The sequence below is a fragment of the Thermobia domestica genome, chromosome 6, assembly GCF_964235325.1.
Source record: "Thermobia domestica chromosome 6, izTheDome1.hap1.1, whole genome shotgun sequence".
Classification (NCBI taxonomy): domain Eukaryota; kingdom Metazoa; phylum Arthropoda; class Insecta; order Zygentoma; family Lepismatidae; genus Thermobia; species Thermobia domestica.
This window is the reverse complement of record NC_137459.1, coordinates 169,997,574-170,011,756: the sequence shown is the minus strand read 5'-3', so window position 1 is coordinate 170,011,756 and position 14,183 is coordinate 169,997,574. Positions and strand designations below refer to the sequence as shown.

Here is a 14,183-nt window from a genome sequence, read left to right as displayed (position 1 = left end):
TTTGACGGAGCAATGTAGGGGAGGAGAAGGAGGGGGAGAGATATATAAAAATCAATATATATAACACTGAAAGTGACTATTTTTGTAACTTAATAACTCTTGAACTATCCGACCGATCTCAATCAAATTTTCAAGATACATGAGGTTCGGATATGAAAACATTTTTGTAATTTCACTTTAAGGGTAGATCCTAGGGGAGGGGAAAGGAGGGGTACGTATAAATAAAAACTAATAAAACCTAATAACTTTTGAACCATCCAACCAATCTCGATCAAATTTTTAACATATATGAGGGTCGAAGCTTGGGTGTTTTTTTTATATCGTTTCATTTTGACAAGCCAACCTAGAGGAGGGGGAGAAAAAAGTTAAAAAATTAAAATTAAAATGACTACTTTTGCGACTTCATCACTCTTGAACCATCCGACCGATCTCAGACAAATTTTCAACATGCATTAGTTTAGGGACAGGGATTACTTTAGGCTATTCACTTTGACTATGCAACGTAGAGAAGGGGGAGGGGAAGAGAAATTTAAAAATAATTAAAAATGACGGATAGTAGGGCGGGTGCGCCATATATGGAATACGTTCCTAATTTGAAATACCACACTATTTTGTCTATTATTTGATGCCACCGAGAAGACTTCACTTAAACTTGTACACAGTGACGCCCTCAGTCTGCGCATGAGTGGTTGGCCGCCGAACGATAACATAATATTTCCTTTTGCTGCAGAATAATTTTTTGAGAAACTTGAGTTTTTCGGGCGTATTCTATATTTCCAGGCTGCTGAATGTACGCAAAGAGATATACATTATTGTTGAGTTTGTGATTTTTGATTACATATATAATGTACTATAAGGGCATAAAGATTCAGTACACAGAGAATCACGTAAGCGTCTGTAGGAAGAGAACTATCCAAAATGGCGATTTTCCTAATATGGAATACTAGCAGGATCCTAATATGGAATATTCCTAAATAGGTTCATACGTATGTGAACTAGAAGTGAAGAAGAATAACTAAATTGTCAGTTATATTAGACCTGACATATTATTTTAGACCGAACGTCAGAGAACATCTCTTAGTCGAGACGTTTGGCATTTGTATTGTATGTCTGTGTGTCTCACGATAACTCCTAAACGCGTGAATCGATTCGGATGTAATTTTCACAGATTATTTATTGGTTCAAATGTCTCAACTGCCTTCTCGTCTACAGTACAAAGTGAAGAGAGCAGCACGATAGTACCGATTGAAGTAGTGAGTCCGCTACCACAACTAAAGCCACAACATCGCAACACACATGGTCGAAAGCTAGGTGAGGTGAAAGTAGTTACGAGTACTCCCCACATAAACGATTTAGAAGCCTCCTCTACCTCATCACAACGGACCTTTATCTCATCATTGCAAGTAGTCAAAAACGTTTAACTTTCCACGCCCTGCCCAAGAAAATCCAATCGAAACAGCCAAAAAAGAAAAAGGACATCACGTGACTATAAGTTAGAAAGTTAATCCGAAGAGTCAGTGAGTGACTTGAACGAAGATCGTGACAGTTTAAGTGATCCTACTGATGATGACGATGATGAGGAATGTGGACATTGTAGTAAATTGTAGTCGTTCGGTGCAGGGGATGTAGATTGGCTAAAATGCCCAGTTTGTATATAAAAGATGGGCCCACGAAATGTGTCACATGAACAGTGGAGAAAAATATGTTTGTCGCACGTACTTTGCTTCCCCGAATATTTCGTTTTATTATTTTTATTATTGGTTGTATCTAGCAAACATGCTATTAAAAAAATATAACTATTCCAAAAGTTAAAATAAGTAGCTATTATAGCCTATTGCAGCAATTAACAAACATAGGCCTAGTAAGTTCAGTCGAGTTCGATAAGTATCTTTGTACTATGTAGAATTTTGGTATTTCTGCTGTTTTATGTTTTAATTATCTTAAGAATGTTATGTAATTTTTGTTTATTTGTCTTATATATGCCACAATGCCTACAACGCGACATTTGGATAATTCGAGCATGGGCACGATTCCAGCTCAGACCGCTCATCCTGAGTGAAGTTTTTCCTGGTTTTCCTCAGTCCCATAAGGCATATGCCGGGATGGTACTTCTCCTGACGCCAGGGCTGAGTCCTTTCCAATTCGTAGACTAGCCTGAACGGCCGATGTGATCTCGGAGTTTGAGGCTCGAACACTTGCTTTGCTCCTTTCCTTGCACCAATAAATAAATTTATTCCTTAAATAAACAAATCAGTTGCTCGAATGTATTGCCTATGCTCGAATTGTCCAAACGTTGCTTTGTATCCAGACACAAATATTTGTTTTAGTATTCCATTTTAGGGAACAGGTAGTGTTCCATATTAGGAGCGGGGTGTGCCTAATATGGGAAATTGAGTTCCTTTCAATTTTGTAATATTGTAAGAAATCAATAATTTGGAACAAACTTTCATACTTGTCATACTTGTATTTTGTTTTGCAAAGGTACCGCAAGTGTTATGATGTATAATATTTTTATTCTGGGATAAACATTTCTGAGAAATAAAGACGAAACAAAAAGTATTCCATATTCCGTGCCTTTACCCTATTGTTGAATCCATAGTTTTCGGGGTCGATGAGAGAAACAGTGACACTTCTGATGCTGTTTCAATCCAAGCTCAACACTGATAGTTGAGTGGGGGAGGGTACAATGTAGGGATGGGATAAACGTTTAAAAATGATCGAAAATGACTAATATTAGTGTCGAATCCATAGTTTTAGTAGTAGCTGATATTAACGGTGACAATTCTGATGCCATGTATCGCAGCACAGATGATAAGGAGGGGAGCTATACATAATAATATTCGAAAATGACCAACATTAGTGTCCAATTCATAGTTATTTGAGTTACTGAGATGAACAGTGACATTTCCGATCCGGTTTAAATTCAAAATCAGTACTGCCCCTTGGCGAAGGGTGAGAAATATATATATATATATATATATATATATATATATATATATATATATATATATATATATATATAGAGAGAGAGAGAGAGAGAGAGAGAGAGAGAGAGAGAGAGAGAAGGGGGCAAGAGTACGCAAATTTCAATTAAACTTACATATTTTTGGTAAAAAATAGTTACAACGGAAAACTTTTACATGGAACACAAAACTTGAACTCTCCTTTACGAAATGTGAACTCGACTTTTATATACCTCTGTCCTTGGAGGAACTATAATTCGTAAAATGAAAACATTCAAATTCGCACTCTTGTCCCTATGTGTGGGGCAAGAGTACGAAATCAAAGGAGCATGAGTACGCACCCAAAAGAGCATTAACAATTATCACAGAAGAAGGTGTCTACTCCTTCATATGATGTGCATTGCTCATGCCACCATTCATGGCATATTGCGCACTTGATCCAGTCTTCTATTGGTGGATCGCTGAAGATGATATTGCATAATGGACACTCGTACACTACTTCCTCACTGATCTGAGGAGTTGTAGCTACAACTTCGGTTGTAGCTTTCTTGGTGCAAGTTGATGTTTGCCTTTGCTCTTTGAAGGGCACCGTTTCGGAAGTAAGTTCTGCTTGAAAGGAGAGGATGTCAGAATCTCAGATTGACCTCGAGAAGATCAAGATTTTTTGGTTGAGTCGGAGGAGGACTGACAACCACTGCATGATGTGGACGGTCTACATGGGCCCCTGCTTACCTCCAGTGAAGATCCAGCGTTACTGGTTGAAGGTTAGGTAACAGATTAATGAGAACGAGCAACCGGCAGAAGAATGTTTGAAGTGGACAGTCCGCATGAGATCTTGCTTGTTTCTAGTGAGTATCTAGCGTTACTGGTTGAAGGTTTGGTAACAGGTGAATGAGAACGGCCAACCGGCAGAAGAGTGTTTGAAGTGGACAGTCCGCATGAGCCCTTGCTTGCTTCTAGTGAGGATCTAGCGTTTCTATATAAAGGTTTGGTAACAGATGGAGGAGGACGAGCAACTGGCAGAGGAGTGTTTGATTTGGATGCGCCGCATGAGCCCCTTTTTACTTCCAGTGAATCATTCGATGAACGATTTTGGGCTTTATTCAAGTCTGATGCTTGATTTGTTGCTTCAGGAATGCTTTCGTCTTCAGAGCTGGCTTCTACATTTAAGTCTACCACATCCACAATAGAAGGAAGAAAATGTTCTTCAGTGAACACATCTGGATTCAGTGGGACAACTCCAGATTGTTGAAGGCTGGATACCAATGGTTGCAGCTTCGTACTAAGCTTCAGTAAACAAACTCGCAACTTGGAATTTGTGTGATAAATGGATGAGGAATCATCCATCCCGCCTCTGTTGAATACCGGGATTTCAGCGAGTCAAAAAAGGAGCGATCTAATAGTTTCAAATTATGGCTGGGATTTGGTGGTAAACTCAATATCACTATCCCATTTTGCCTGCAGAAATCAATCGCTTCGATTGAAATGTGAGAGGTCTGATTGTCAACAAGTAACAATACCTTTTTCGTAACCGAATTTGATCGCACATGTTGGTGTAAATAATATAACCATTCTACGAAAAGTTGTGAGCTGATGGACCAGAATCAGATATTCCCACAGAACCCGGCGGCGAGCCATCGAATAATTCTTGTTTCATTCGTTTTCTGAGAAATATCAACACAGGTGGAATAAAGGAACCAGATGCACTCACGCAAGAAACAGCTGTTATGTTAACTCCAAAATCACTAGATACAGTTTTATTCACAACTGATTTTTAGTCGACTTTTGAAACTTTATGAGGAACAGTATTTATGCCAGTTTCGTACATGTTGTAGATATCTCGTGGAGGAAAGCCGTTTTGTCTTACAAGATCTTTTAGACAATTTAAAAAGTGTTCAACTTGTGGCTTGCTAAAACCATGAGCTTTCCCCAGACCAGTCTTTGAAGGCTGTCGCAAAGCAATTGTTAAATGTCTACGACGGAAAGACTCTGTTCAATCTCTTCCTGCCATTTGATTCACATGACTAAAGGATATGGGTCAAATAGTTACGTTCAGCAAAATTGTATGCCATTCTTCTTAGATCTTTTAAAGTTAGGTCATAGAAGAATTGATCCAGTAATGTGATATATTCCACTAATTCGTTCTCCATTTCTTCGGTAAATAGGCCTACTGGCTTTATTGTGCCTAAAGACGTAGCAGATTCTCATTTAAAAAAAAGAAAAGAAAAATCCTTAATTCTCTTTATATCAGTAATGTTAATGCATAGGATACAAAAAAAATCAGATAATATTTAGACCCTTTATAAAAATATATTTCAAAATTCAGTTTATTCCATCAGTTACAGAATGCTTGTCACCTACGAGGGTAACTTGAAAACTTCCCGACCTATCCTTGATGAAGCTACATATTGTCAAATAGTATGTTAGGTTAGCTTCGTATATCTTTATAGGATCCCATACCATCATTGGACTGATACCGCCTTATGCAGAGTCGTTTTAACGTATGATTACTAAAGGACTGACTACTACAGGAAACATATGGTAGTCGAAATTTTTAGTATGCACTAATCACGCGTCAGAACGCCTCTGCATAAGGCCCATTGAAATTTATTACTGAAGACTACTGACATTTAAGATAAAAGAGGACAAAGCTTAGTATTTCTGAAATCTGAATAAAATAAGCAAGCGTAACGTTATTCAATAACTGCAGATTTAACTATCTCACACGTTTATCTGTTTCGAAAACTCAAACACCACCTTAGATACTGTTATGTAAGGAGTGGTATTTAGAATAAAAATTTATCCCTCGTACATAAGAAAATATCAAGATTCTTCAGAATTCTTAACGTTAGAGGCTACATATGGGAACCAGTATTCGTAAAGTTTGCCGTCACTCTCTATTACAACGGAATCTACATTCTTTTCTGATTGTTAGATCTAAATCATATTTGATTCTTTTTCATAGAACAGAAGGGGCAAGAGTACGCACGCGTACCCTTGCCTCTTAGATATCTGCGTATCCTTGCCCCCACACTACACAATTGAATTTCCCGTAATGTTGTACAGCCAGCTGTTGGAAGAAAGGCAATTTACTCCATCCTGTCAAACAATGGATATGTTAGAAACTAACGCTTTATAGTACTTTGAAATCGTTATAAAATTGTGTAAGTTATTCATTAACTACTTATATCCCAATATTATATCAAACTATTAGAAAAACATAAATAATTACCTAGATAGCTTGTAGTTTGCCGCAACACACTCAAACTTGATTAGGTTATAGACGCCATTAACATCAAACTCCACGTGATGCATTATTGCCATACGCGAATATATTCACCTGATTTTAGGGAATCGTATCCTTACCCCCCACGTACTCTTGCCCCCTCTACTATATATATATATATATATATATATATATATATATATATATATATATATATATATATAAATGATCGAAACTGGCTACTATCAGTGTCGAATTTATGTCGCTTAGATGAACAGTGATACTTCAGATCCCGTTTAAATTCAAATTCAACACCGCAACATGGGTAAGGGGAAGGAATAGATATTTTAAAATGGTCGAAGTTGACCGATATTAGTGCTGAATTCACATTTTTCGGAGTATCTGAGATGAACAGTGACACTTCCGATGCCATGGCCCGCAACATCGGGAGGGAGAAATATATACGGGTGGGCCATTTTAATCAATCCACGGAAATATCTGAAAAATGATAAAACATAGAAGAAATGTTTGAAGTACACGCTATATATTGCTAAGGAGGAAAACAAATTCCGACAAAAGTACCCCTCTCCGCACCCCCACCCGAAAATGGGGGTAACGGGGGGTAACTTTGAAATGTCAAATGGGAACATGGGTTCAGTAATACCTCGTTCGAAAGGTCTTGGAAAACTAAGTAATGCTGTACCAAAAGATGTTCCATATAGAGCACCATTTTCAAAATGGCCTCCATGATATGGTTCGGAAACTCCAGTACCCGTAGTATGAAAACCGTGGAAGGTAAATGAATGGAACAAAATTGAAATACGTAAACATCATAGGGCATATCGAATGGTGTGGTCCCTGTGATCCCAGCGGCCACCCTCAAGGGGTGTTGGGGGCTAACTTCAAAATTTCAAATAGTAACATGAGTCGAGTAGTACCTCGTTCGATAAATCTTGAAAATAAAACATCTTGCAGGAGAAAACGTTTGAGGTGAAATGGCACTCTTCTCAAAAGGCCGCCGAAACATAGTATCCGTGTCAGAGAAAAGGTTTAGTACCCGTAGTATGAAAGCGATTGGAGATAAATCAACTGGAGTAGGTAACTGACGTAAGGCACATCGAGAGGTGTTGTCGAGGTGACTCCAAGGGCCAACTGAAGGGTATCTGGGGCCAACTTGTAAATTTCAAATAGCAAGTTGAAGCGCGTAACATCATGTTAGATAGACAAAGGAATATTAAATAGCATCTGTAAGAATATTTTCAACATGAGACACCGTTTTCAAAATTGCCGCCAAGATGATGACTGTGTCTAAGAAAGCGCCTAATGTTCATAGTATGAATACGGTTAGAGGGGCCAACAACCTTGTGAGTCCGGTAAGCAATCATCAATCCCACTAACGAACCTAAAACCAAGGTATGTGTGAATCACAAACTGTGCATTCTACGTTTTAACCAGCACAAAACACGGCGAGGTCTTGTTACGCACTCTACTTTGCTGTTCTTTGGCAATTTCATTATGGAGACAATATGATGTTAAAGGGTTATAGAAAGGCACAAGTAAGGACAAAGGGATAGGATACAAGGAAAAGGTATATTAGGTATGTATTGCTCTTTTAGCCCTCTAAGGGGCTTATACCTTTAGCGTCACCCGACCACAGTGGGATCAGCCTAACTGATCTCACGGTGGTCCCTGGGATCCACAAGGAATTATTGCCTTGGATGGTGGACAGTCTTGACCACGAGGAGGTAAGGGCACTGACCACCCTGTCGGAAAAGCCGGGAAATCTTATTTGCACTCTCAAGCCCTCTGAGGGAATCATCCACCCCTGATTTCACCAAGAGTCCCCAAGTCGTGACACACTAACCTTGGGTCGTAGCTGGTGCAGGGCTGGTGCATGGAGTGGTGCATCTGGCTTCTTGTCCACTGATATCTGGTGAAGCGGACCATCCGGGGAATGGATGAAGACTCCGATTGCTTCGATACACTGTAGAGCTGGAAGTTGAATCAAATCATGAGGAATGTGCTGTTTGATTAGGACACCTGTGTCTCCCCTTGGTCCTTGTCTGTCTGTCCTGTACAGCGTGTAGTTGCGGATTTTAAATGGTGTTGGTTCGTGAAAGTTGGTCTCTCTGAGCAGCACTACGTCACACGACGTCATACATACATGATGTGTATCCTCCTTATCCTCATGTACGCCCATCCCGCATGACAACACACCTACACCACATACCTCCGCCGACTCCAGGTGGTCCAAAGCAACGCAGTCCGAGCCATCACAGGGCTTTCAAGAGAGACCAGGATTGCGCAAATCCACGAAGATGTGGAACTCCAAATGCTAGAGGATCTAAGACACCAGCACTCCGCCAAATTCTGGAGGAATGTCAGAGATGCACCCAACCCGACAGTCAACAACTTAGGGACGAGAAAACTACCACGACATCTGTACAGGGTGCCCAGAAGTCAACAGCGAAACCAGCACCAAGATGAAGAAAAAGGGATATGCGACAGTTGCGATCCCTCAGCTCAAATACGTTAGCAACACCAAAGACAAGGAACATCACACATAGAAGGCATGGGCAATAGCCCGAAACTTCTAACACAACAAAAGCGCCAAGAAGAAGCGAAAAAAAATCTTTGGGTCCAAGCTGGGAACACCTCTTGGTTACCCCTGTAGCGGATAACCCTATCGGCGTTAGCAGATATTCACCTGTATGTGTTTGGATATAGGTCTGTTCGCCAATGCCAGGGGCACCACTACCCGCCTATTGCTCAACTTCGCGCTTGAGTCACGTAGCAAGGGTGATCAGTTCGGAAACCGGATCGTGAGTTCCCACGACTCTCACGTCCGGAGTGATTTTTCTTCGTGAGTCCCCTCGCCTCTCACGTCCAGCGTAGTTTTCTTCGTCAGTCCACACACCATTCACGTACGAACTAAATTGTGTTCAACGACATCTCCATGTGCTTGAATACATAAAGTAATCCTTCTGCAAAAATGTGTTACAGTATTCAATAAAACGTTCCGGGGATTTGTGCACAAGCTAATCGACTTCGCTCTATCATATCTTCTCTGGTTGTTGGTTGGCGTTCATACACAACGTTCTTCAAATATCCCCATAGATAAACGTCTGGTGAGGTTAAATCTGGGGATCGCGAAGGCCATAATACTGGTCCGTTCCTCCCAATCCATTTCCCATTGAAACGCGTGTTCAAATACTGCACCACTCTCCGCATACAATGGGGTGGCGCTCCATCTAACTGCAGCCACATTCTTTGTCGTGTCTCTAAGTCCACATCCTGAAGCAAAAATGGCAAATCGTGTCTGAGGAGGTCCAGAAAAATGTCACCAGTTACGTTTCGATCGAAGAAGTTAGGACCAATTAGATATCCATTGACAATGCCACACCAGGCATTAATAGTCCAACGGTGTTGAACATCTACTGCCTTATGTCAACGAGGATTGACATCTGACCAGTAGTGACAGTTATGCCTATTGAGTTCACCAGTACTGCGAAATGTAGCTTCGTCCGAAAACGTGGCATATCTTAAAAAAAGGAACATTTCTACACGTTTCTTGTGCCCATTGACAAAACTCCATACGGTGTAACTTGTCGTTTGCAGTAAGGATTTGAGTTAGAGTTATGTGGTAGGCACGATATTTTACCTTTTTCAAGAGCCTAAGGGCAGTTCTTCTAGGTATCCCTATTTCCCTGTCCATCTACCTACTATTAATATGGGGATTGATGTGAATTTCTGCTAAAATAGTTATCATTCGTGCATCATTGTCGTAGTTGCGAGCTGACCTTACACGCTTCAGGCGACCCTCACGGGCTCTTCAGTATGTCGGATCACTATATTGTTTGGTGGCCGTCGATCTAGATAACGGGTTTTATATAAAGCAGCAGCTTGTCAGTAATTTTTGCGACATTCACCCAAAATAAGCAGCATGTCAACAATTTCGTTTGGAGTATAATCAGTCATATTCTTATGAACGACAATATTTCAGACAGTCAATAAAAATAAAGTAAGAAATACAACAACAATTACTAATACTAATTCGTAGAGATAATAAGAATACATACGAAAAAGTGTTTGTCCGACATTTACATAAGTAGTCACTCTAAACGTATGCTTTTGGCAGATCTGCTACTAACACTTCTCTCATTTAACTCATTTAACAGGCTTCGTCTGCAGAATCTTGGTTCGAAGCTTGGAGGCAGCATGAACCGTACCGGTGTGTGTGTGTATTGGGCACAATCGTCTGTTGAAGCAATGCGCATGAGGCAACGGGGGTGCATGACGTCATTCTACACGATGATTCAGGAACAACGCTAATAACCGCAATTACTACGAACGTTTTTGTGTACAAAGTACTGGTACTTCGTTATTTCATAAGTCAAGCAACATTGTTTTAGTTATTTTGATTTCTGAAAACTATATTTTTCAGATGGTTTTGAGAGTTTTGCTTGGAGCTTTAGAGCTCATGCGCAATGTGCTGTAGCAAGATACTTGAATCTAGTTTCACGTTTAGTCTTCTAAAGCCTAGGCCGGATTAGAGAAGCACGGATGAGGAAAGTCATCGCCCATGGCCTTTTACAGATGGTTCCATCCTGATATTCGTCTAGCGGAATTAAAAAAAGAAAACATGTACTCGCACTCAGAATGTCCAACCGCACAACGCTTCGGGCGTACGCTTGACCTACCCAATGCTGTTTGGAAGGCAGACTTCAGGGATAGAGAATTGGTGCACTTATTTAATGCGGATGGCAACAGTTGCATTTTGATTAACTATTAGCACTCATGTCATATTGTGAGCTTCAGGTATGAAACGGTGCGTGCGTATATCCCCAACATGCTTTCCGCATAACCAGCACGCATTGCATTAAAATTTCTTTGGCGACGGAGATTGGCAAATTCACACGTTTGTAAGTTCCAGCAACTGCATTATTCGACAACTTCTTTCGTATAACATTCCTTCTGTTTTTCGCATCAAATCATACACAGCCATACAGATATACGTTACCATTCAAAAAATTTCACCTCATTTTAGTCGCAACAGCGTCATCCTTACCAACAAATGTTTCAACCACAACATACGTATTTGAAGCGTAGCCTTAATTTGCGAATTAAGTAGAGTTCTCATTTGAACTTTCACAGTTACTTTCCACCCCATTCACATACAGAGCGCAGGGAGAAATTATTTTGCAGGACTTGGATTTCTCTCTATACATTATGGCAATTTTACTCTAACATTTTTATCTCTGTTATATAATTCTCGAGCCATGGAATGCTGTCCGTGGTTTTCGTATTTAATTTTGGTTATTTTCATTTTTCTCTAACCGTATTCATACTATGGGCACTAGACGTTTCTTAGACACAGTCACTATGTCTTGGCGATCATTTTGAAAACGGCGTCTCATGTCTAAAATATTCTTACAGATTGTATTTAATATTCCTTTGTCTATCTAACGTGATGTTACTCGTTTCAAGTTGCTATTTGAAATTTACAAGTTGGCCCCAGATACCCTTCAGTTGGCCCTTGGAGTCACCTCGACAACACCTCTCGATATGCCTTACGTCAGTTACCTACTCCAGTTGATTTATCTCCAATCGCTTTCATACTACGGGTACTAAACCTTTTCTCTGACACGGATACTATGTTTCGGCGGCCTTTTGAGAAGAGTGCCATTTCACCTCAATCGTCTTCTCCTGCAAGATGTTTTATTTTGCAAGATTTATCGAACGAGGTACCACTCGACTCATGTTTCTATTTGAAATTTTGAAGTTAGCCCCCAACACCCCTTGAGGGAGGCCACTGGGATCATAGGGACCACACCATTCGCTATTCCCTATGATGTTTACGTATTTCAATTTTTTCCCATTCATTTACCTTCCATGGTTTTCATACTACGGGTATTGGAGTTTCCGAACCATATCATGGAGGCCATTTTGAAACTGGTGCTCCATATGGAACATCTTTTGGCACAGCATTACTTAGTTTTCCAAGACCTTTCGAACGAGGTATTACTGAACCCATGTTCCCATTTGACATTTCAAAGTTACCCCCCGTTACCCCCATTTACGGGTGGGGGTGCGGAGAGGGGTACTTTTGTCGGAATTTGTTTTGCCTCTTAGCAATGTATAACGTGTACCTCAAACATATGTGTAATATGTGTAAATGATCGAAAATGACCTATAGTAATTTTGAATCTATAGTTTTTGGGGTCGTCGAGAAGAACATTGACACTTCTGATGCTGTTCAAATCCAAATTCAGCCCCGCATTTTGGGAGGGAGAAAGGGAAATACATAAAACTGTTAAAAAAATAGCCTATATTAGTGTCGAATCCATAGTTCCCGGGGTCGCTGAGATGACCGGTGACACTTCCGATACCGTCCCCCGGAACGTGGAAGAGGAGGAGCGGGAGAGATATATAATAATGATCAAAATGGCAGATATTAGTGTCTGTTCTGTAGCTTTTATTGTCGCTGAGATGAAGAGTGACACTTCCGATACCGTTTAAAACCAAGTTCAGCCCCGCAACTTCAGAGAAAGGGAGATAATAAAATGATGGAAAATGACCAATATTAGTGTCGAATTCATGGTTTTCGGAGTCGCCGAGATGATCAATGTTCTTTCCGATGCTGTTTAAATTGATGCTATTAAAAACGAAAACAACATATTTCACGGGTACCAAACACATGAGAAACGTAGTTGTGCATTTAAATTTTCATTTCAACGAAGCGAAGTGGGTAATATATGCTAGTGTATTTTATATATTACTAGCATCAATAACCCGCTTCGCTGGGTTAAATTAACAAAAAAACAGTAATATATTACGTTAATCAGTTACTTTTTACTATTACTAAAGCGCTTCTTGATATCGATCATTTTTGATCATTTATTATATCCCCGTCCCCTCCCCGTGTTGCGGGACACGGCATCGGAAGTGAAATTGTTCATCTCAGTAACTCCAATAACTATGAATTCGACACTGATATTGGTCATTTCGATCATTTTTATATTTCTTTCAGTCCCCTCCCCCAAGTTGCGGTTTGAATTTGAATGTAAATGGGTTCGAAAGTATTACTGTTCATCTAAGCGACCCCGAAAACTATGGATTCAACACTAATATCGGTCATTTTTAATTATTTTTAAATTTCTCTCCCCCGCCCCTACATTGCATCGTCAAAGTGAATAGCCTAAAGTAATCCCTGCCCCTAAACTCATGTATGTTAAAAATTTGATTGAGATCGATCGGGTGGTTGAAGAGTGATAAAGTCACAAAGGCAGTCACTTTTATTTTATTTTATTTTTTTTTTACATATATCTCCCCCTTACACCTCCCCTACGTTGGCTCGTCAAAATGAAACGATAACAAACACCCAAGGCCCGACCCTCATATATGTTGAATATTTGATCGAGTTTGATTGGGTGGTTCAAAAGTTACTAGGTTTTATTAGATTTTATTTATACCCCCCCCTCTTTTCTCAAAAATGTTTTCATATCCGAACCTCATGTATTTTGAAAATTTGATTGAGATCGGTTGGATAGTTCAAGAGTTATTAAATTACAAAAATAGTCAATTTCAGTGTTATATATATATTGATTTTTATATACCTCCCCCTCCTTCTCCTACCCTCCGTTGCTCCATCAAATTTAAATCATAAAAACAATCCCAGGTCTGAACCTCATGTTGAAAACTTTATCAAGATCAGTCGAGTGGTTCAGAAGTTATTAAGTTTTATTTATTTGTATGCCCCTTCCCCATACACCTCAGTTCTACTATCAAGGTGAATATAGCCTAAAACCAGCCCAGCCTCAAACCTCATCCATGTTAAAATTTTATCGAGACCGATCGGGAGGTTCTGGATATTTAGAGACAGAAACAGTGATTTTCAATTTTATATATAGAGCTCACTCATGGCTAAGCAGTTAGCATAGCGCCTTTGGCGTGGGAGACCCGGGTTCAATTCCCAGGAGGAGCTCAAGTGGTTC

General features: G+C 39.9%; 1 protein-coding gene and 1 pseudogene across 8 annotated transcripts in view; one reads left to right on the top strand and one right to left on the bottom strand.

Annotated features, from left to right (window-relative positions):
• Positions 1 to 14,183, top strand: part of Pi3K21B (phosphatidylinositol 3-kinase regulatory subunit alpha) — a 730,269-nt gene that overhangs the window by 541,194 nt on the left and 174,892 nt on the right. The gene's annotated exons all lie outside the window — the stretch shown is intronic.
• Positions 9,110 to 9,747, bottom strand: LOC145688550 (uncharacterized; annotated as a pseudogene).